Source organism: Castor canadensis, chromosome 2 (genome assembly GCF_047511655.1).
Source record: "Castor canadensis chromosome 2, mCasCan1.hap1v2, whole genome shotgun sequence".
NCBI classification, from domain to species: domain Eukaryota; kingdom Metazoa; phylum Chordata; class Mammalia; order Rodentia; family Castoridae; genus Castor; species Castor canadensis.
The window spans coordinates 119140760-119166535 of record NC_133387.1 but is presented as its reverse complement, the minus strand read 5'-3'; positions in this window follow the sequence as shown (position 1 = coordinate 119166535).

The window sequence follows — 25776 nt, the reverse complement described above, 5'->3', positions numbered from 1 at the left end:
AGGCATCAGAGACTGCCACATAGCATCCATTACAGGAAAACCTCCAGTTCTTACCTGAGGACCAGCAGTGAGACCTCTCAACATTCTGTGGGAAGGAAGAGTATGCTACATGACTCTTTACTTGTTTCCCCTAGACCTCGGAAGCTCCAGCCCCAAAACAATCCTAGGCTGGCAGCAACAGCAGAGTCAAAATTCCAAACAGTGGAACCTCCGCTTTTGCTCAGAGGAGTGTGCTAAAAGGTGGTGTGAAACTATTGCTTTGTCTTCCTCTCTCTCTACCTGGCACTGGCGTCTTGCTGTGTTTGCACTCTCAGGAAGAGGACGACAGCAGGGATACAGCCAGAGATATCACTTTCAGGAGTGATCACAGGAAGAGAAGTTTAGGGAAAGGAAAAGTTCTAGGGAGATTACAGAAGGTGGGACTGGAGAAAGTGATGGCTGGGCATTGATTTTGAACTTCTGGGCTCACCTCCAAATATACATGCCTGAATCTGACCCTTAGCAGCAGCAACAGACTTTGAGAACTGGACTGTGGGAATAGCTTACTCTCCAAGTGCCAGGCTGACCACTGAATGGTGCTCACCTGGGTCTGACATGAATAACATTGCAAAGGTTTTGAAAATTGAACCAATATTAAACAATCTATGTTCCATAGAAGGCTGATTGGAACATGTTGCTTCACCCGATTGACTATCTTTTAAAACAAAAGCATCAGTATTACCCACAGGAATTTTAAAAACCCACAGACTCATATCATGGTATTCAAAATATTTAAAATTCATCTGAAAATTGTTGGCATGCAAGAAAACAGTTAACTAATACAAATGTTGAAGTGACACAAATTGGGATTTTCTGAGAAAGACATTTAAAGAGATATTATAAAAATGTTCCAATAAATAAATCTACTTTTACATGAAAACACAGAAATCTCAACAAAGAAATAGAATAAAACAGAATGAAGTGAAAATGCTTAGAACTAACATACAAATTAATTGAGAAATTAACACACTCAAAACCAAACATTGGAAAGGCTTAGTGTTAATACATTAGTTTCCTGTGGGTGCTGTAACAAATTGCCACAGACTAGATAGCTTAACCCAACAAAAGTGTGTTCCCTTGCAGGTCTCTTCAGAGCTAGCTGTGTTTTATCAAGAAGCTCAGAAAGTGATACTTCTCTTTGCCTCTTCCAGGTGCTGGTACCTGTTGAAGGTCCTGAACTTGTGGTTGTATCACTTTAATATTTGCCTCCATTGTCCACTGCCCCCACCACTTATCTGTGTGTCTCTAAGAAGAATACTTAGAGTCATGGAATTTAGAGCCCACTATGATTATCCAGGGTTACATCATTTAACACTCTTAATTATACATGAAAAAACTATTTTCCAAATAGGATCACATTCATAGCTTCTGGGAATTGAGACAACATATCTTTTCTTAGGACCACTATTCAACTGAATATAGTCAATGAATTTGAAAATAGATTAATTATTCAGAAAATTTATCAGCATAAAAAGAAGATAGAAAAAATTCTTTTAAATGAACAGAGTATAAGATATGGGAAAATAGCAAAATATCTAAAATTAGTGTTATTAAAATCACAAAAGTAGTTTAAATAAATAAAATTAACAAAATATGTTAGAAGATATGAATGAAAACTTTCCAAATGTTGCAGGAGGCATAAACCTACCAATTTGTGATTCTCAGTGACCCCAAATCACTGAAGAATAAGGCAAATTAAAAACATGAAAAATGACTAATATGTTATACTTGTTCATTGAGAACAAAGATTCAAAGAGATGGGAAACATTTGTCTGAATTGCAAATTTTTAAAGTACTTAAAAAATACACCTATCACCCTTCACGTATCCAGCAAAAATCACCTTCAGGTATCAGGATGAAATTTTCAGAGATAAGAAAATTAAGACAATTTCTTGTCAGAACATGTGCTTTAAAATAAATGACAATGGAGCCTCAAGTAAGAAGAGAAATGATAATGGAAGACACTTCAGAAGATCAGAAGTGAAGGAAAAGTAACAGAAAGATAAATAATCTTCAAAAATATAGTAGGCTGTTATTCTGCTGTTGTAATCTTCACAATATATATGACTGTTGAAAGTGAGAACTTTAGCACTGTTAATCAATTTTTTGATGTATATCAGTTTTAGCCATAAGCCACTAACATAAAAGAGGAGAGAAGGTATAGTGACCTATGAGTTTTCTACATTCGACTAAATAGTAACACTTTTATTCTAAAAAAATTGTGTATGTTAATTATGTGTATTAGAATTCTTAGAGAAACAAAAACCTATACAAAAAATGAAAAATGCTTTAATTTAGTATAGAGTAATAAAAGAGTCAAGTAATCAGACATAAATGGAAGGGGTAAAAAGAGTGTAGAAGGGGAGACAGCAGTAAACAATGCATTTTAAAAAGTGAAGCTAAATCTAGACATATCAAAAGTTACATTAATAAAATGATATAAATATAACTAAATGCATAAATTGTGAAAATGGATTAAAAAAGAAAACAAAAGGCAAAATCTTCCCATGATGCTTATTTTGAATATAGTTTATAGGTTAAAGTAAATGTATGGAATAGATATGTAACAGCTGTTACAATGAGATAGTAGGATTTAAGACTAATCTCCAGAAATCAATCACTTTCCTACACTCCTACACTGAACACATGGAATTTGAAATTAAAAATGTAATCAGACCAAAAACTCCCCACAAAGTTAAAAGAAAGCTGGAATCAGCAATATTGATGTTATAAAAATGTTGACTTCAGAGGAATGAAAATTACCAAGGGCAAAGAAAGGTATTTCATATTAATAAAGTCATATTTACACTAAAAGCTTATGTACCTCAAAACAAAGGTTCAAAAGATATAAGGCAAAAACAGATTGACCTGAAAAGAGAATACAACAAATCTGCAGTCTTATAGGATGCTTCCTCTCTCCATAATTGACAGGCTAGTAGACAGAAAATAGGCATTCTCACAGAAGTAATGAATACCACCACCTATCAACTGGATTACTTCATATATATGTGACATTGCATCTCCATATACTAAAATACATACTCTTCTCAGGTCTATGTAGAACTTTAACTAAGAGAGATAATATTCTGGGCAATAAAGCAAATCTTAACAAAATTTTAAAGATAGAAATTATGTAAAGTTTATTCAAAGTCCAACATAGAATTACAAAAAGAATGAATAACAGAAAGTTTATAAGACTAACTCTAGTCAGAAATTAGACAATCACTTCTTAATAGTTGATGAGTCAAAATGGAACTCCCAAAGAAAGTTAAGAAATATGTTGAATTGAGTGACAATAAAAATACAACACAAAGAAACTTGTAGGATACCCCTAAATCTTTCCATAGCAAAAAATATATACCAATGATAACTGTCTTAGAAAAGAAATCTAAAACCTATAATCTACTTGTCTACCTCAAGAAAGAGAAAAATAACAAAAAAACACTAAAGTAAGCAGAAGGAAGGAAACTATAAAGAACAACATATCAACAATGTTTTAAAAAGACTGAGAAAAAAAATAAAGAAATCCAATCAAACCAGAAGCAGATTCTCTTGAACAGATCCTTGAAATTGAAGCGGTATAGGCTAACAAAGAAAAAAGAAAATACAAGTTACCAACATACAAACTACCTGAATGAAAGACAGGATATCAAGATAACCCTTGAATATAATAAAAGGATCTAGGGAATACTTTGAAAATGATTCAGCACATAAATTCAACAAGTTATCTGAAATGAAATCATTCCTTGAAATTCACAAACTATCACAATGTATTAAAGATGAAAGACACTCAAATATTCCCACTACTATCAAAGAAGGTGAATCTGTATTAAAAAACCTAAAAAAAACCCAAATCTCTACATCCATATAGAGTCACAGCTGAATAAAGAAGAAAGAACAATTCCACATTGTCACATCCAGAAAATAGAAGACGATGGGACACCTTGTACCCATGTCGAGAGGAACATTACATTATGTAGAAATCCCTGATGGCCCCTGAGATTTTTGTCCCTTGTCACACCCAGTAATGAAAAACTCAGTACTGTCTCCTTATTTTGGGACAAAGGTAAGGATAGTTACTCTTAACTCTCCAATTCAATATAGTGTTGAATGTCTAGCCACTATATAAAGCATGAAAAAAATTAAAATGCTATAGATTCAAAAAGAAGAAATACAATTATTGCTCTTCACAAGTAATATGAATTGTGTACATGCAAAATCTCAAAGAATATGCAGAGATATCTCATAGAACTAAAAAATTAATTTATGAAATTTTTAAATACATAAGCAATACCTAAGAATTAAATTGATATTTAAACACATTAGCAATACAAATTGTAAGCTATATTAAACTAAAATACTTTACAACAGTTCCAAAATGGTAGAATACTTACATATAATCTATCAAATTATAGACACAAACTGTAAGTTGAAAACCCAAGTGCTGAAAAAACAAATAAATATAAGATAATTAAATTGAAAGACATTTTATTTTCATGGACTGGAATATTAAACTTTAAAATAGGTATTGTGTAATCCCAAACCAAACTGTAGATTTGACACAATTCTAAATAAAATGATGAACTGAATTTTATAGATAAGCCAATTAAAAAATTGTATGCAAGCCAAAGTAACTAATATACGCAAAGAATTTTGGAGAAGTCTGAAACGTTAGAAGACTTATATCACCTGGCTTTAAGACTTTATTATACAGCTATAGCAATAAATATGGGTTGGTATTGGTGACAGTAGACACATTGATGGCTAGAACAGAATAGAGTGTGGATAAAAGGACCCATACTAACATGGTCAATTGCTTTTTGACAAAGATGCAGACATAGTTCATTGGCTAAAGGTCTTAGGTCTTCCCTTTAACAAATGCTATTAGAACCCTTGCATAGCTAAATAGCTTTTTTTTTTCTTTTTTGAGAAAAGAAAAGAAATAATAGCTTTAACATAAATCTCAGAAATTATATACAAACTAACTCAAAATATAACATGTATTTAAAGGCAAAAGGAAAACCATCATTTAGAGGAAACCATCAATGAATATCCTTCTCCCTGGAATAAAGATTATGACACAAGTTCAGGGGATGTAGTTCAGTGATAACACATTTGGCTAGCATGATCAAGGTCCTGGGTTCAAGTCCTCTTGTTATAAGAAAAGAATCATGAGATAACACCCAAAGTAAGACTCTGAACACAATGATAAATTGTACCTCATCAAAGCAAAACTGTTTATTCTGTGAAATGATTGTTGAGAGAATGAAAATACCATCTACAGATGAGGAGAGATCATTTGCAAATTACATATTTAACACATGTCTTATACCCAGAATTTGTAAAGGAAAACTCAAATTCACCAGGAAGGAAATAAAAGGCACAATTTTAATTAACTAATTAATTAGTTTTTTTTGGCAGTTCTGGGGTTTGAATTCAGGAACTCACATTTGCTAGGGAAGTGATCTACCATTTGAGCCACTCGCCCAGTCCATGACTCAATTTTAAAATGAGCTAAAGCATTTAATAGAATCTTGACCAAAGAAGATCTAAGTACGATTGATAAGTACACGGGAAAATGCTCAACCTAGTACCTCGTCCATTAGAATAGAAAATGCTGAGGATACAGTGGGGTGCCTGTGGAGCAATGAAACTCTCAGGCATTACTGGTGGCAATGTGAAGTAGCACAGCTGTAATGTCCTTCAGCAGGTGAATGGAGAACATAGAGCTATAAATTTATACAGCAGAATAATACCCAGAAATAAAAAAGAATAAGCTGTTGATATGCTAAATAATATCAAAGGCATTATTCCTGAGAAGCTAGTGTCTAAGGATTGATACAGTGGCAGGCGTGGTGGCTCATGCCTCTAATCCAAGCTACTTGGGAGGTGGAGCTAGAGGAATAGTGGTTCAAGCCCAACATAGGCAAAAAAAGTTAGCAAGACTCTATGTCAAAGAACAGGTTCAGGGATGGTGGATTTTGTGCTTATAATACCAGCTACTTGTGAGGCGAAGATGGAAGGGTGATGGTTAGAGGTCATAATCGGAAGGGAATTTAGCAGGACTCTAACTCGAAGAACAAGCTAGGCATGGTGACTTTTACTTAAGATCTCAGCTACATGGGAAGGAGGGGCAGGAGGATTGGTCTGAGCCTGGCCCAGGAAAAGTGGGGGACACTATCTAAAAAATACCTAAAGCAAAACAGACTAGGGGCACAGCCGAAGTGCAGAGTGCTTGCCTAGCAAGTGTGAGGCTCTGAGTTCAAAATCCAGCAGCACTGAAAATAGAAAGAAAGGTTAATACAGACTGCACCATTCCAGAGACAGCAGGGTCGTGGTGACCAGACTTAGGTTTGGGTGTTCATGCAAAGGTATGGCTTAAGAAAGAAGATCAGGTCTCGTAGTGATAGTGATAGAATTGTTTCCTATCCTGCTTTGGTGGGAGTTACAAGAGTCAGCTCGTGTTTTACAGTTCATAGAGCTATACTCACAACAAATTCAGCTTTACTGTAGGTTAAGTTTTAAAAATTAAATTTAAAATCACCTTTTATTAAACAATTTCTTCCCACTCCATCTGGGTAATAAACATCTCCTGCACTTAGAATATTGTTCATAAGTAAATAACTGTTTTTACGTATGTTCATGGAAAAAGTGTGGTAAGAATTCCCCATAAAATATTACCAAAGAATAAAATTTCTACAATATCAGAATGAGGTCACCAATTCTGAATCATTAAGGTCTGAAATAATGAGATTTTGCACTGCTTAATGAAACACCTTCTGAAGGCTGGATTTTTGTTGATTTTTTTCCTTCTAATTCTCTAATGCCAGCATTGAATTTAGACTCAGGCACTAGATTTCTCCCCTACATCAAGTAACTGCTAATTTGTTAGGTTCCCTCCTCGACCATCTGCTGCTCTTGTCACTCTCAGCATTTTATGAACAAGTTATACCGTTGACTTTCTTGTAAACCATTTAATCAAACACAGAAAAGAGGGTCAAAGTACCAGTGCAGGAGACCCCTCAGGATGAGACAGGTTGGGGCAACTCCCACTCTGGCAGGATATTTGCCTTGGTCCCTGGCTGGGCATGCACGGTGGAGACCTTGGCATTTAGAACTGTCCCAGCCAGACATCCTCTGTGATTCATCAGCCTGCATCCTTCACCTCCCCCTCCTTTGTCCTCTTGTTCCCTCACATTCTGCCCTGAGACAGTTCTGGGCCCCTTTGCTTGCCCACCCCTCCAAAGCCACACCAGAAATGTGACTTACCTGGATTACAGCACATTAGCTTCAGTTGTAGCACTGGGTTTTAAGCACAGAGAAACAGGTGCAGCAGCTGAAGGGAATGTCACAGAACTCTGAAAGTGAAGAGATGGACGACCAGAGGATCTTAAATAGCATCACTCTTCTGTCAATGCTCTCCTAATAAATTCTTCTCTCTCTCTCTCTCTCTCTCTCTCTCTCTCTCTCTCTCTCTCTGTCCCTCTTTTTCACTGGGGATTAAACACAGAGCCTTGCCTGAACAAAGCATTGTTCTATCAATGAGCTGCAGCCCAGCTCCCAAATTCTTAATTCTTATTATAAAAACCATAAAATAGAGCTCCCTTCGCTGACATGAACCATATATTAAAAAGGGCATTTTCTATTTTTTGTGCCTCTAAATGTAACTTGCTTCAGTTAGAGGTCAGGGAAGAGGCTGGTAGGTGATAAAACTCAAGGTATCATATTTCCTGTGTTGATGCAAAGCTTAAACCAGAAGTGAAACCTCATCAGGAGATTTGAATCACAACAATGAGCTAGTGAAGGCTAAGGTTCAGGAAAGTCAGGTGGGTGTTTCTCTAAAAGTGCAACATTACTGCATTGTCTAGAATATCTGTGGCCCAAATCGGACCATCAACCACCCTCCAAAATGCTCCCAGAAGATTCATAGCATTTAGAAGAAACATAGTGTCAAATCCTACAGTGACAGGGTTCAGGGTTTTTCTTCACTGTGGAATACATCACATAGACACTTTTATTGGCATCAGGAGCATGGAAGTATTCAATATGCTATTTGGCCTAAATAATTGTAGCTAGTTTTAGGTAAAGTTGTGGAGAAAATTAATTTCAAGCTTTACTTGAATTTTCTGTCCTCAAACATTCATTGGATTTTCTTACTATTTCCTTTCTCAAATTCACCTTAGGCCTCTGCTGCATAACCAACAGGGTTTCACTTCATTCACTCTGTTTGTCGGTGTGTTTGTGTCTATCTTTCCTTCCTTCCTACCAGTTCTGTGGTTCCTAGCATGACGGTGGTACCTCCTAAGGCCTTTTGAAAACTGGAGAGACTGTCTTGCTTGCATCAGTGAATGAGATGGAGTAATGCTCATCTCATTCTCAAACAGAGGGATTCTCTAACAGAGACACAAGACGCTGAGGCAGTTCAGCAGGAAGCAACATGTTATTGTGCCAGCACAGACTCAGTGGACTCGTGTCCAAAGGCTGAGCCCTGAGAACAAAGGGGCCTTACCTTATATACCCTTGCAAGCAGGTTACAGAAGCAAGATTTAACGCATATATGATTGCATGCAACTCTGTTGGCTACTTCACCCCCACCTCAGTGCTATGTGATCTTCTTCCTGTTCAGATTCTTTAAGTTTTATATCCTTGCTATGCCATCTCCTCCCCACTGCTACATTATCAGATCATAGACTTGCTTGCTTCTTTTCTAGCTCTCCTCCCTGCTACAATGCTACTGTCGTTTTGCAAGTAGGGACCAGGACTCTGGATGCCTGTAGTAAGGAGACTTTGACACTCCCTTGTAAGAGCTGTGTAGTGAGTGATAACACAATGCAGGTGTGTTTATATTATAATTATCCATGCATATAAGACTGTCCTTTGTATAAATGAGATATCTAGTATAATTTTAATAGAGTGATCTTCTATGAATGCAAACATGATAACAATTGACAGACACTTTGTATTTTGTTTTATTGCAAATATACACAATTATTCATCTCCAGTCAGAAAAAAAAATACACCACCAACAGAAATACCTTCTAGGTAGTGAGTTGCCCTTAAGTACCTCTATCTTTGTCGGTGCTTGTAGCACCCTACTCATCTGGCTTTATGTGTGGGGCAGACATAGGCTCTGTGTCAAGCACACCCTGACTAATTCTCTTCTTGGTTGAACAGTGAAACTGCATTTTCCAGCCTCCCTGGGTCAGGTTGGTCAAGGGACATTTCTTACCATTGTGCCCAGGGTTTAAAGCAAGTGCCTTCTCAGCAGGTCCCCTTTGCTGCTGACCCTAAGACAGGAGATCTGGTTGCCTAAATAACTGTGTGAGGCCTGAGCAGATTGAGAGGAAAACCAACCTTTATCCTAAGAAGCTACTATGACTGGACGGGTGCTCATTTCAGCAGTTGGTACTTACTTTGATTAATGTAGGTAGGAGCGTGAGTCTCATTCTCCATCTCCTAGCATAGAGATGCATTAGCCCTTGCATATGAAATGGAACATTACTTTAATGTAAATTGCCTTCATATTATTTTCTTTTGTATTACAATTCAGTAATTGCGTATGTGTCTGAAATTTTTTTCTTAGGTCACATTTTCTGTGATTTCATTCTAGAAAGCTAAACGGCATGTCACACAGTATCTGTGAGTAGAGCTCTGGATTAACCAGAATTTGTTGTCTCTGTTGTAATTTCATAGTTTGAACTGATGGCTCAGTTATACCTAATTTAGACTTATCATTGATCAGCTTAGCAATAAGTTACCGAAGACCTGTCTTCATTATGAACACAAATATTCAAAACCTCAATTTATCCTCCTCAAAAAGAGAAACATAACTCCCTCTTCCATAGTGCACAGTGTACATAGAGACTTTCTTCCACAGAGTATGGTGTGGAAAAGAGTGTGTGTGTGTGTGCACATGAGAGAGAGAGAGAGAGGAAGAAAGAGAGAGAGGCTTTTAAGACACCTTAGCCAGATGGTCAAGGTTAATGTCAACAATGGCAAATCATGTCGATAACATGTAAATACAGTATGTGACAAGAATAGCACTGTACCTATATAGTCTCCTTCTTTCCTAAAACCTTATCCCAGTAAATTCATGAGAAAGAATATCAGGCAGACACTAGTTGAGAGACATTTTATAAAACACTGGACTCAAGATCATCAGAAACAAAGATAATATGAGATTCTGTTAACCACAAGAAGCCTACAAATTCATGGTGACTCAATTTAATATTATATCCTGGGTAGAATTGTGCAATATCAAACAAAATTAGGTAAAAGCTGGAAAATCTTAATATAATATGGATTTTATTTAGTAATAATGTATTGGTTTAGCAATTTGGACCAATGTGCCATCCTAGTATAAGATGTTAACAAGACTGGGTTTAGGGTAAGACAGCAATTCTACTATTTTGGTAATTTTTATATAAATCTATAATGATAAAATTTATTATAAAAAGCTTGCCTTTTCTCCATTTTTGCTTCTTCCATTCTGTTCTTCTTTGTGTGTTAATTGTTAATTTCCAATTTAGTATATAAAAAACTTAAGGTTTAACTAAAAATTTATTTCCATCACCATCTCCTGAAATTCCTGCCAACTCTATAACCATAATTTTTTCTTTCATGCATTCATCCTCTGTATCTGTCATTTCTCTAAGTAAAAATGTAATTTCTTCTTGTCTAGATTTTTTGTGATGGTTTCCCACCTGCTGCTCATGTCTTAATCATTTTCCCACATCAGATTACTGTTATTAAATATTGACATGAATTACTTCTTCACTTTGGGAAAACATTAATGTCTGACTGATCCAAGATCCTTTATGGTCTCCAATCGACTTTCCTCCCTACTACGCACTGCTTTATGTAGCCTATACTCAAACAGATCTAGGTACTTGTGCCCAGCAAGTCTAGGCTCTCTCACCTTGCAGTTACGATCATATCATGGTAACTCCTCTGTCTATATCTTTGATGTTCTAATTCCAGAAATTCCCCTCTAGTCCCATAAATTCTAGCTGAACAGTATCCATCTCCATGAAAACAAGCACAAAACTATGCAGTGCTTTGAACTAGTGTGATCTTTTTCTTTTCTCATAGTGTTTTATATTTTTATTTTGATGTAACATAGAAATATCTTCTTGCTAAACTATGATTTGAGAAGTAAGATTGTCTCTTGAAATTTTCCAAGGTTTCTTGTACCTAACTGATGCCTAAAAATGTTTATTGAAAATATTGCTCAACAGGTAAATATTTAATAAACAAGTAAGTCTTGAAAAATATGGTGACTAGGACTTACATTCTTCTACATTTTGATATATTTTCTAAGATACTAAAATGAACACATATGAATTTAAAATCAGAATTACAGAGCAAATCACCTGCAGACTTGGTTTAGTACTGTGCAATGCATGTCTCTTTAGTTTAGGAACACAGGCTCTGGGCTAGTGGATGAAAGAAAATGATAGCATAGTGAGGGAAGTGAAAATGCAAAGCAAAAAGCACAGTGAGGCATGGTCAAAAACTGCATGAATAAAATAGACTCAGAATGTTACAAGGGTAATTGACATCTCAGAGCTCCGTGCACATTAGTCTTTCTGAGTTATATTTATGCAGACTCTCCCGAAGATGATGGATTAGACATAATGTACCAGAACCGAACTCTTGTCTATCTCTAGCAATCCTTTTTAAATTACTATGAAACTGTAATTTCACAGTATCAAATTTCAAATTCATTTTATCAGGAACCATTCACTAAACCTTGGAAAATTCGACTTAAAAGATACAATCAATCCTAAAATATGTAGGATTATATCCCAGCATATTAAAGCGATTTTCTTGTTTGGGATGATATTATATTGGTATACTTTCCTGGTTAAAGCAACGATTTCTAGTGAATATGTGAAAGTTTTGTAGTTGATTCTCTTATGACAGGCATTCTCTTATAAAACATCAAAATGCTGATGAATCATTAAGCACAATGCTGATTTGTAATACTTTTGTATGGGTGGTTTTTAAGAGTATTAAATATTCAAATAGAAATTATTTGCTGAAGAAAATGGAAAATATTCTTGATGGGCCAGCACGTAGCCTACAAGTTGATGCTGACATCTGATTTGTACAAAGTTCTCTTATGTCTGTTGCTCCAAAAAATAAGCTGCTTTGCTTCTTTCAGTTCGGTCACCTGTTCATTCTTCTGCGCAGTATTGCATGCAATGTAACTGCTGCATGTATGGTGCCTGCAATGCACTAATGTGGGGAGTTTCCACTGATAGAGATGTCCCAAACCTGCACAACCAATGGGCCTCAGTGGAGAAAGTTCTTTTGCTTAAAAGTAAAGGATAAAAATAATAATAATAAAATAGGCTTACATTAACACAGAAACCCAGGTGCATGGCCGCAAATGAACTACATACATTTGTTTCTCTTCCAAGGGACCATACTTGAAAACCTTGCTGACTTTCAGTAATTCTAGCACACAGAGTTTCCCCAAAACACCCAGAGCATAAGCAAGTTGTAAGGGTATGTGAGAGCAATAATCACGATTTCTGCTTCAGTGAACTGGTTCCTTTCTCTGTGCTCCTCACACCGCTCTAAAATCTCATCTGGAAATTATAGTGAGTCCTCATCCTCATTGAGTTTCTGGCATCAGATGAATCTTATAAATATCTCTATGTTTTAAAAGAATCACATCTCCTACCAAAAGCGAAATTGGAAAGTTTTCAGAATAAGGGACTGTTTATTTAATAAAAGAATATTGGTTCAAAAAAATGGATCCTGCTGCTATAAGAAAATTGTTATAATTTATTTCCTTAAACAGATGCTCAGAGACAGAATCCTATTTTTGTGCTGTTTCCAAAGTCCAAGGGCAGAGATTGGTTACTCTGCTTTGTTTGATTTGCTACATTTAACTAAAGGTGGGAGCTAGTGATGAAGAATGCTATAGTTAGATATTGAATGTTCTCCAAAAACCCATGCTTTACCGGCTTGCTCCATATCCTGTTGCACCCAGTGGGAGGAAGTTGGATTACTGTTGATGCGATCCCTTCCTGTTTGTCTTTGACTCCAGATTGCCACAAGGTGCACAAGCATCCTCATCTATATAGGGAAGCCATGATGTACTTTACTGTTTCCCAAAGCAAGGGGCCAAACATACATTGAAACCTCTGAAATCATGAATCAAAACAAACTTTTCCTCCTTATAGGTTGATTATTGTAGGTATTTTGTCGTAATGTCAGAAAGATGAGTAACATGAATCCCATAAAGAATCTGAGAAGAGTTTGAGAAAGGCACATGTGTAGGGCAAGCATGAGTGGGGGCATGTATATTCAATACAAAAGTGTGCACCCCTGATAGGAACAGAGACCACTGAGGTCTCATGTATACTTATATATCCCTTCTTCCCGACCTGCTCTCTCAGGTGATGGATTGATTTGATTTAAATCATGTAAAGACTTTTTAATCTCAGTGTCTTGTATCTTTTCTCCAATTACTTCCCAAACAACCAGCTAATCAGCTTCTCTCCTCTTCCCCTTCTCCCACTCCTTCTCCCTTCTCTCTCTTTCCCTTTCTATACTCTCCTTTGCCCTTTCCCTCTCAACTAATCATCTCATGGATATGTTATTTGATAATTGCTCCTAATCTCATTTAAACTCTTTGTAATCAGTTTTCCTCTCATCAATACTTCCTCTCATCCTTCACTAGGATTGAAATACTACATATTAAGAGTCCAGTGAAAATGGTGTTGTGGGAATCTCAAGCTGAAATATGGGACACTGAGGCAGTTTAGCAGGAAGCAATGTTTATTGTGCCGGCATAGACTCAGCGGACTTATGTCCAAAAGCTGAGCCCTGAGAACTTTTGTAAGCAGGTTATAGAAGCAAAAAGCAAAGCTCAACCCACATATGGCTGCATGTGATTTTATTGGCTATTTCATTTCCCCAGTGCTATGAGACCTTCTTCATGTTTCAATTCTTTTAGTTTATCTCTCTGCTTTGCCATCCTTTCTCCCTGCCTCATTATCAGAACACAGCCTATCTGTTTCTCTTTTGGTCCTTCTCCCTGCTACATCAGTAGCTTCCCATAATTTAAAATACAGTCACAGATGTTTCCTAATATGGGAGATGGAGCCATAGATGTAGGACCTGGGTCTAAGACCTGGCCTCAAGCTTCAGTAGACATCAGAAAGCCTTTGAAAGCTTTGGCCATGAGGGGACGGTCTTGGAAACTGTGGAGATGGTGGCCAAGGCAGAAGATTGTCCAGGATAGCTGTCTTGAAACCTCCTTTCAGAGCTGGGTGCAACAGCACACACCTATAAACCCAGGTATCTGGGAAAATGAGGTAGGAAGATTCCATGGGCCCAAGAGTTTGACAGGCCTGAGCAACATAATGATCAAAAATACGTAACTGTAAATAAATGAATTTTTAAATTAAAAAACAAAAAGAAAGTCTAACACAATTTAGTAGACATTCAAATGAAAGAAAAAAGAAATAAAAATTTCACAGGCACCAATGACAAATACATGTCTTTCATAATTGTAGTGTGCCAAAGAATAACCATCACTTTTAATTGAGGAAAACCTACCAGGACAATAATGCTATGTTGGTTTTGGCCTGGAAAGTTAAAAATCTAAAGAGAGAGGAGCACAAATATCCTTTTACAACTGAGAAAATGGTTACTAGCATACATATTAGAGATGTGCTGAAAGAAAACATGGCAGCCAATAAAAAAACTGGCTGAGAATTAAGGACCTTCATGAATTGTTTTGGAATGGAATCGAAAGATGAAGACCACTGGAGGGATTTGTTTATAAAGAAATAGAGCTTCCTAAAAGGAACTTCATTCCAAAGAGGAAATCATTCCTCACGGGAGAGCAAGTATCCACTATTGCTACTGCAGAGGTAGGAGTTGATTTTGTATCTTCCAGTTTAGGGGAAAATAAGTCTACTGATAATATCTTAGGTAGAACTATACCTGTTTTGTCTCAATTTAAAGAAAAAATTTAATAATCCATGTAAATGTGCTACATTGGATATCTTTGAAATCAATTATTTGTCAGGGAAATTTTTTAATGATATAGATGGTTCATTTATAAATATTTCATTAGTTTATATTAGTTGTACAGGGTTTTTTTTAATGACATTTCCACATACATGTACAATGTACCCTGGTTTGACTCATCCTCTCCATTATTCTCCCTCTTCTTCCTCCCCCTTCTTAAAATGACTTCCACAGTTTTCAATGTTCCATATTCATGCATGTATAGAAAGCACATCACTGTATTCATCCTCCTTTACACAATTCACTTACCCTCCGCTTCCCACTAGAATCCTTCCCTTAGCATGATCCAGTCTACATTCCTGTCCTTCATTGTTTAAGTGTCTGTTCAGTGTTCAGTGTGGTTTTGCCTTGGAAGTTTACCTGTAAACAAACTGTATTTTAATCACCTCTATTATTCTTCCTTACCCCACATTGTTCAGCAGTATTCAATACATTTCATTATGTCTTATTCCTACACAGATATGATATGTTTCCATATTATTTATTAGTGTATATTAGATCAAAAATGATTCTTCATTATATTTCTATATATGCATACATACTTGATGATAGTCACTTCCTATATTATGCTTTCTTATCCTGTCTTCCTGCTTCGCCTTTTCCCTTCCCCTTAAAACTTCCTAACAGTCCCTCTCTTAATTTCATAACCCTAATTGTCTTTTATCCCTTTATCTTCCACAGACATTCAACTTCTTTATTTCACTTAATGTGACAATTTTCCACCAATGACACAGTTTCATTTTTTTTAATGGCTGACAAACTTCATTGTATATATGTGTCACATGTTCTTTATCTGTTCATCCATCGATGGTCATCTAGGCTGATTCCACAATTTGGCTATTGTAAATAGTGCCACAATACATGTGGGTATTTAGGTGTCTCTATAGCAAGCTTTGATTCTTTTGGCTATATACCCACAAGTGGTATGACTGGACCATATGGTGGTTTTATTTTCATTTTTTTTGAGGAATCTCCATTCTGAGTAATATAATGGATATACTACCTTACATTTCCTCCAGCAGTAAATAAGAATTTCTTTTTCCATGCATCCTCACCAGCATTTGTTGTTATTTGTTTTCTTGATGTTAGCCATTCTGACTTCAGTGAGGTAGAATCTAAACATTGTTTTGATTTGTACTTGCCTGATCACTAAGTTTTCATTTGTAGTTCTCTGAGGGTTAAATACATGTTTTTATGTACTTATTCAGTATTTGTACTTCTTCATTTTAAATCTGTCTGTTCAATTCAATTGCCATTTATTGATTAAATTACTTGGTGTTTTGGTATTAAATTTTTGAATTCTTTATATACTCTGCATTCTAATTCCCTATCAGATGAATATCTGGCAAAGATTTTCTCCTACTTTTTTGTCTGTCTCTTCACTCTGTCAATTTGTTTTTGTTTTTTGTTTATTTATTTATTTATTTATTTTGGCTGTGTAACTTTTTAACTTGCTAAAATTTCATTTGACAATTCTTACTCTTATGTCCTGAGCTATTGGAATCCTACTCAGAAAAATCTTTTCTAGGTCTATATCTGAAATGTTTTTCCTATATTTTCTTTGTAGTTTCAAAGTTTCCGGGTTTACATGAAAGTCTTTGGTCCATTTTAACTTTGTTTGTGTGTGTGCAGTCTTCAACATCTAGATAGCAAATTTTCCTAGCACCACTTGTTAAAACAGACTGACCTCTCTCCAGTGTATGTTTTTGGCCTCTGTCAAGAATCAGATAGCAATAACTCCTTTGGTTTATTTCTAGATCTTCTATTCTGTTCCATTTGTATATGTGTCTGGCTTTTTGTTGTTGTTATTTGCTTGTCAGTACCATACTGTTTTTGTTACTTTAGTTCCATAGTAAAGTTGGCAGTCAGGTGTTCTGGTACTTCCAACATTGCTCTTTTTGCTCAGGATCATATTGACTATTTGAAGTCTTCTGTGTTGTCATAGAATTTTAGGACTTTTTTTTTTCTATTTCTATGATAGCATCACTAGAAATTTGAAGGAAATTACACTGAATTTGTATATTGCTTTCAGTAGTATGTTTATTATAACAATATTCACTTTTGTCGATCCATGAACGTGGGAGGTCTTTCCATCTTCTGGTATCTTCTACAACTTCATTTTCAGCGTTTTATAGTTTTCACTGCTTTTTTAAAACATCATCGGTTAAGTTCATGCCTATTCATTTTTTCAGCCGATTGTGAATGGGATTTCTCTTCTTACTTCTATTTCAGTGTTTGTTGATAGCAAATAAAAAACTACTGAGTTTTGTAGGTTGATTGTGTATCTTGCAACTTTGCTGAAAGTGTTCACTGCATCTAGTGGAGTGCCTTACTTCTCTGGATAAGAATTAAAGCATCATATTGCATAACAGAGTGAATAATGGATATCTGGCTCCTGACTCTAGAGGAAATGCTTTCAGTATAATGTTGCCTATATTTCTGTCATATACAGCCTTTATTTTGCTGACATATGAACTATCAATCCTAGTTTCTTCAGGGCTTTTTCACATGAAGACATGTTTCACTTTGCCAAGAGCTTTTTCTTAATCTATTGAGAGGATCATGTGATTTTTGTCCTTGTTTCTGTTTTTATACAGTACTACATTTATCAATTTCATATGTTGAACCATTCTTGCATTCCTACAAATGAAACAAAGTTGATTATGTTGTTCAAACTTTACAGTATTTTCTTGAATTTGGTTTGCAGTTATTTTACTTAAGGGATTTGCATCAATGCCCATTAGTGAATGAAATTGACCCATAATTTTCTTCTTTGTTATACCCTTATCCAGTTTTGTAACAAAGGATATTGGTTTCATATAATGAGTTTGGGTATTCCTTCTCTTTTGATTGGTGAAATAGTTTGAGGAGCACTGATATTACTTCTTTAAGACCTGGTAGAATTCAGCAGTGAATACATCTATCTCTGAGCTTTCTTGGTTGGGAGTGTTTTTATTACTGTTTTAATCTCATTGCACATTATTAATTGATCCATTTAAATTGTTTCTGTTTTCTTGGTTCAATTTTGGTAGGTCACATGTATCTAGAAAATTATCCATTTCTTCTAGATATCCTAATTTATTGGAGTATAAGTTTTCATAAAACTTCATAAATGACCCTCTGGATTTCAGTGGTATTTTTTTATGTCAATTTTTGTGTCCCTAATTATATTAATTTGGGCCTTCTCTTTCTTTTGGTTAGTTTGGCTAAGGGTTTGTCAGTATGGTTTATCCTTTCAGAGAACCAACTCTATTTTTCATTGATCCTTTGTATTGTCCTTTTTGTTTCCATTTAATTCTTTTTATTTTTCTTAGACCTTGGGTTATTTATTTGAAACCGCTCTGGTTTTCTTCAAAATTTTCCTCTTAGAACAACTTTCCTTTTATCCTACAGATTCTGGTATGCTGTTTTCATTTCCATTTGCATTTAGGAATTTTTCAATTTCTAATTTATTGATGAAATGCTGATCATTGCTCAATCATTGTGTCCTATATTTTCTATAGCTTCTCTTGTTGATTTCTAGTTTTGTTATATTGTAGTTTGATAAAATATAAGGAGCTATTTAAATTTTCTTATAGTTTTCAGGCTTGTTGTATTCAGCAAAACTATCATTCATAATTGAAGGAAAAATAACAAATGCTCATTATAAACAAAAACTAAGGGAATTCATGACCAATAATCCAGCAGTGCAGGTGATACTTAATGGAATCCTATACACTGAAGAGAAAGTTAACACAACCATGAGAATGTGGTAGAAATACATTTTGCTAGAAAATTAGATACGCAAATGAGAATTAGAAACAAATCAAATACTGCTTAAACAACAAAATGAGAGAAAGTAGTATATACTTTTATTATTAAAATTTTTCTTTCCTTGTTCTATATACATAATTGTTTAACTATGATATGTCATGGGGAAGGTTTTTTTTTTTTTTTGGTATTGCCCTTTCAGTGTTCTAAAATCCACCTTTACTTGGATGAACATTTCTTTCCCAATATTTGGGGTTTTGTTCAGCTATCATTTTATTTAATAAGATTTATATGCTGTTAGCTTCTACTCTTGTTCCTCTCCTCCCATTATCCATAGGTTTGGTTTTTCGGAGGTATCCCAGTGCTTTTATATGTTCTTCTTATACTTTCTCATTTGATATTATTGTCTAAATTTTCTAATTCATCTACCTTGTGTTCCAGCCCTGATACTCTGTCTTCTATTTGATTCAGTTCACTGGTGAGGCTTTTAAAAAATTGGCTTATTGAACTTTCCACTTCCAGAATTTTAATTTGATTTCTTTCAGGATTTCCACATCTTTATTGAACTTTTTTTCAATATCCTGCATTGCTTTACTTTCTTGGATTTCTGCATTGGGACTAGTGCATCTGTGGATAAGCTATTTCTTGAAGGTTTTAATCTCCTTCATTCTTTTGGATGAGGTATTCTCAATGTTCAAAAAGGGCTGGATAGTGACACAAGAATGAAATGCATTTTCTTACCACTGTACTGGTAATGTAGCTCAGCAGCCAAGCATTCACCCACGTGCTCAAGGCACCAGAGCCAATATCAAGCACCATTCCACAAGAAGAAAACCAATCAAAGTCTCTTGTAGTTCTCACTGCTCAGTTGCTACTGTAAGCAGGCTAAAGGATGAGCCAGTCTTTTCTCAGCCTGGGGGATGAATTCACTTTATAAGTTTCCCTTCTTTGTGTACTGGGAGCCACTGCTGGCCCCAAAGAGCTTTGCTGCTAGTAGACTGGGAAGGTTCCCAGTCATTCCATATGATCTCCAGTTTGTCCCCCAAGGAGCAACTAGTGTCCACACTGCACTGAAGGATGTCAAATGTATTAGAAAGTGAGGGAAACAGTTCTATACTGGATGGAAGAGTTGAGGGAACCTGGCACTCTGTGTGATAGTCACAGCACTTGCAGACTTTGCCTGGAAGTTAACCACCCTGTGGGACTAATGACTTGGGGAAACTTGGCTTACAGTTTTCAGTCCAGTTTGGCAGCAAATTACACCCACCTGAAAGTCAAGCCATCAATCTGCCAAGGGTGCTGAGCTCTGTTTCTGCAGTGATCCTCAGATGATAAGGCTCATGCCTTGCCAAAAAGAGTGGAGCCCAAAAGAACCACACTGCAACAAGCATATCTTCACTGCCTGAACCCCATGCTTCCTAAATTTCTTGGTGCATCCATGTTAGACCCTCTTCCTTTCTATACCCACCCCTGTAACAGTCTCCCTTGCAGGCAGTTTGGCAGGATGTCCCCAGGCTTTCTGAGCTGAATTATTTCTTTATTTTACCTCTTCAGAGTATCTCAGTTTCAAATGTCTGACCCTTTGCAAGATGTTGCCAGACAATAGCACACCAAGAAATGGAGATTGACAAAATTTCCTGCCACACAGGAGTCACTACCACACAGATCCCCTACCTTCACCACTGGATTGAAGGTTTGGGAGACCTGGGGGCTATACTGAGGCTAGGTCTGCCAGTCTACTGTCACCTGGTTGTCTGTCTTACCTTGCAGTTGTAGTTCTACTTTCCCCTGTTTGCTGCTTGAGATAGGGTTAGAGTTGCAGGTGGTTTTTGAGTCTTCTCTGCATTGCCTTTCTGTTTCTCCATGTTTTTAGCTATCATGTTACATTTTTCATGATTTCTAATGCTCTCATTCCTTTTCTTTCTTTCAAATATAGTCACTTCTTTGCTACCCTGACTCCTCCCTTTCATACAGTCACATGGAGTTTGCATTAAATCTTCCATCTTGCTCCACTCACAACAAAAATCAAATTTTTATAAGAAAGACTTTTAGAATAGCTTCCTTGTTTTGTCAAATATTAAATATGTGAATGGCAAGGGCTTTTGGTATTTTCCTTCTATGTTTTTGATCAACCAATGAGAGGTTTGAAGCCTTTAGCTGTATAAATCTTGCTAAGCTTTTAAATTGAACATAGTTTATCCTATTTAATCCTGTTCATTATATGAGGAAGTGACCACCACTTGCCAGACATCACACTCAGGCTGGCCCTCTCTGTTTCTCACATTTGAATCCTGCTCCCTATTCTGGCTAACTTAGATGTAGACTTCCTCCCATGGACCACCTGATGAGCCTTTGCTCTTCTATTTCTGTTACTGATATAGAAAAGTAGGCTCATTTAAAGAAATAAATAATGCAGAGTATCAGGAAAAAAAAACTTGACAATCTTATTCTCCTTCCTTTCTTTAGGGGTATGGACACTTTGCAACCCTCTGAAGCATTTCCAAACGTATGTCTCATTTATTTCCTGGGGTCCATTGTTATTCTAGAAGACCAAAAATACATGTGCATAACTGTATGAGTATGTGCATACATAGAGAGAGTGAGGCAGAGAAGAGGAAAGGTTTGTTGGTCTTTGTGGGTTGTTTATACTACTCAACAATACATCTTAGACATATTTCTAAGATAATATCTATGGGTCTGTCATTCTCACTAGCACTACATAATAAACCTTAGTGTGGATACATCCCTTTTTCCATATGAACTCTGGCTAATAGTTTAAGTTATTGAATTATTTATATCTTTGACAGGCAACTCCTATAATCTTTATTAATAAATTACTGTACCCTTATTTTATGTTAGTAAAATAGAGTTCTAGATTTTTAAACACCACTTTCTGATTCAGCAAACCAGATAACACTCCCCACCAACAGCTGTGTAGACAGAATCCTCTAGGTCTTTTAGCATCTCATATTTTAGCCTTTTCTAATGTCACCACTGTGGTGGGAAGACATGGAATGTTGCTGTGTACACTGTTTGCCTCTGGTCAGCTTTCAGTAGGACTCCTTGCATAATTTAGTGGGCATTCTAATATCTTCTTCCATGAAGATTATGCCCATAATCTCAACCCATTTACTGTCTGGTAGCTTTTCTCTTCTATTGATTTCCAGAAAGATTTTAATATCTGGCTTGATTTCCATTTTTCTGACCCTATAGTCTTTCATTCACTAACATATCAGGCAGGTCATCTAAGGAAGAAAATCCTGGCCTTGACACAACCATATTTGGATATTGTTCATCTCTACCCCTTCACAATTTTATGAGTAGGTAATGTGAGAGCACACACACACACACACACACACACACACACACACACAGAAATTCTCTCTTGGTATAAAATGAACCCCACTAAATTAAAAAAATTGTTTGTAGAAATTTTCAAATACTACCTAAGCATCCATGTATTCATGGGGAAGAATGGGTGGTTTTGTAAATATCTTTTGCTTGAATTTCTGCCTGAGATTTTGGGTTCTGATGAAATTGTCATGGTCATTTATTTGAGGTACTTACAAAGTAGCTAAAGAGAAACAAACTGTAAGACTGGTATGTATTAATAATAGAAGACAATGAAAAACAATCTAATATTAACTACTAATGGATGGGTTTGAAAATCAAAGAAATAAAGAGAATTTCATATAGTGATATTTTAAAATCAATAAGAATAAATTTCCCCCCATTATAATGAATATATTCTAATAAAAAATTACAATAGAAAGTCAAAATTGCTATATCAGGATTAATATAGATTAAGTATGATGGAGTTACTGCACAGCAGTGGGATGAAATGCTGAGTAACACTTTGGGTATGCAGTTCTATCCTCAGTCACAGGTAATATTAACTGATCTCAGATAAAAAGAAGGGCTTAATAAGACAACTTTATATAGTTTTCAAAACCTAATACATTATGCACAGGTAACTCAAAAGAAAATAAGTAATTTTCCTTATATTTATACTAGACTTCCATTACTTCAAGTCCTAAAAGTTTTGTCATTTCTTTTTTTTTCTTTAATTTTTATTTTATTCATATGTGCATACAATGTTTGGGTCATTTCTCCCTCCTTCCCCCGACCCCTCCCTTACCCCCCCAACCCCTCGCTACCCAGCAACCCCGCAGAAACTATTTTGTCCCTTTTTTTTTTAAATTATTCATGTGCTCATACAAGGCTTGGGTCATTTCTCCCCCCTGCCCCCACCCCCTCCCTTACCACCCACTCTGCCCCCTCCCTCTCCCCCCATCCCCTCAATACCCAGCAGAAACTATTTTGCCCTTATCTCTAATTTTGCTGAAGAGAGAGTATAAACAATACTAGGAAGGGTCAAGGGTTTTTGCTAGTTGAAATAAGGATAGCTATACAGGGAGTTGACTCGCATTGATTTCCTGTACATGTGTGTTACCTTCTAAGTTAATTCTTCTCAAAGTAACCTTTTCTCTAGTTCCTGGTCCCCTTCTCCTATTGGCCTCAGTTGCTTTTAAGGTATCTGCTTTAGTTTCTCTGCTTTGAGGGCAACAAATGCTGTTTAGTTTCTTAGGTGTCTTACCTATCCTCATACCTCCCTTGTGTGCTCTCGCTTTTATCATGTGCTCAAAGTCCAATCCCCTTGTTGTGTTTGCCCTTGATCTAATGTCAGCATATGAGGGAGAACAAATGACTTTTGGTCTTTTGGGCCAGGCTAACCTCACTCAGAATGATGTTCTCCAATTCCATGCATTTACCTGTGAATGACAACATTTCGTTCTTTTTCATGGCTGCATAAAATTCCATTCTGTATAAATACCACATTTTCTTAATACATTTGTCAGTGGTGGGGCATCTTGGCTATTTCCATAACTTGGCTATTGTGAATAGTGCTGCAATAAAGTTTTGTCATTTCTAATTCAAGTACTTTTGGAATATGGCCAAGAATCAAAGTTTAATGTGACTTCCTCTTCCAAACTAAAAGTATATAAACAGCATATGAAAAGAGGGATAATATTAAAGAACTCACTGCTACCTGTATGTAAAATCTCACTCTGGAGTTTCATAGGCAGGTAGCATTTTGTCTCTCCATCAGAGATGATCGAGAAAAAGAGAAAGCAAGGGAGGGAGGAAAGAAGGAAGAAATGAAATTGACTTAGAAATAAGATTTTAAACATGAAGGGAATCATTTACACTTAATGACAAAGGGGATCGGGAATGTTTTTAAAGGTCTAGGAAACACAAAGAATTAAAAGAAAACCCATTGAAAGATAAGATGAAAGCACTGACAAAAATGATGGATCTCTGGGTTGTGTAGTAATAAGTCACTATTACAAATTTTCTTGTAAGAAAGGTTATTTTAGAACTCTTAAACCTTTCTGTGAAGCTTCACTGCCTACCACATCAGCGAGTGGTGTGGTTCATCTGTGTGGTTAAAAGACATTTTCTTTTGTATGCTAAGCATTATTATCTGTGTAATTTTCTCTCTTAGTTCTGACTTTTACAAGCACCTTGTAAAAAGAGGTTCTTTCACCTTTGGTTTATACACACAACATATATAATCTTTTGGTGGAGTGATTATTTCTTTTTTCATCAACATATTATAATAAACTAATAGTTTATTATTGATCATTGATCATAATAGTTTATTATGTGATCATTATAGTCTCTTGTATATCTTTTTTGGCATTAATAACCATTTTACATAATATTTCAGGATAAATGTTTGACCAGGAAGATTACAAATCACCAGGTATGGTGGTACAAGTTTATAATCCTAGCATTAGGAGGCAGAGGCAGACGAATAGCAAGTTTCAGGCCATCTTAGGCTACATAGCAAGATTCTGTCTCAAAAAAAAAATAGCAATAAAGAATTTTATAAAAAATGGTGTCACAGCCTCAGAGACATGTACATCACAGTAATCAGTAAAACTAGGCAAATGTACAAACACAGCAAGTTGCATGTTCTCACCTCATTTCATTTTGTTTCTTTATCACTAAGATGAGTCTGTGTATGAAAAGCTTGATTTCAGCTGTGAGTACCAGAAGATCCAATGACAAGAAGTTCAACAAGAAGAATTCATTAACTTGCATATCCAGAAATCCCTAAGAGGGTGATAGGGTGGTGAGTTCAGGAACCCCTTCCTGGTCCTACCTGTCACTCTGCTCTGCTCTGTCTCTTCACCTGGCCACTTCTTCCTCATGGACACAGCAACATGACAGATCCTGGCAAGCCAAGGCAAGGGGCAAGAGGAGAGATGCCTTCCAGGCAACTTTTTTGAAGAGTAAATTCTCTCCTAACAACATCTCAGGGGACTTGCCCACATACCTCATGGACTTGAGTAATAGGTTAAGTAAGTCCTTATCTCCATGTGCTCTTCTTTTGTGAGGTAAAGTATGTTGGACAAGGTGTGCTTTTTTTATGGGATGTGGCAGTGTGCTAGAAACAAGCCTTATTTGTCAAGTTAAATAAATAACAAAAGCTCTTTTATAGAAGATGATTTACACTTTTGTTGTTGAAACCTAACTGATTGTTTCTTTCCACTCTGGAACATAACACTGTAACTTGCTTATTTAATTAATGAATGAAAATCAAAGGACATAAAAACACAAATGAAAGGGATGAGGGGTAAGCTGGAGAAAGCATATTCTGAATGAATTCATTGAAATTCCTGTAGAGTACTCTGTCTTTAGTTGTGTTTCCACTTTCTGTGGTTTCAATTGCCAATAGTCAAATGTAGCCTGAAAATAATAAGTGAAAATTTCCAGAAATAAACAACTCATAACTTTCAAACTGCACATTTGATACGTCACACCATCTTTCTCCATCCTGCCTGGGATATGATTCTTCCTTCTGTCCATCTATCCATGCTTCTCTAGCCACATGGATTCATCAAACCTGCCGTTGTGTTGTTGCAG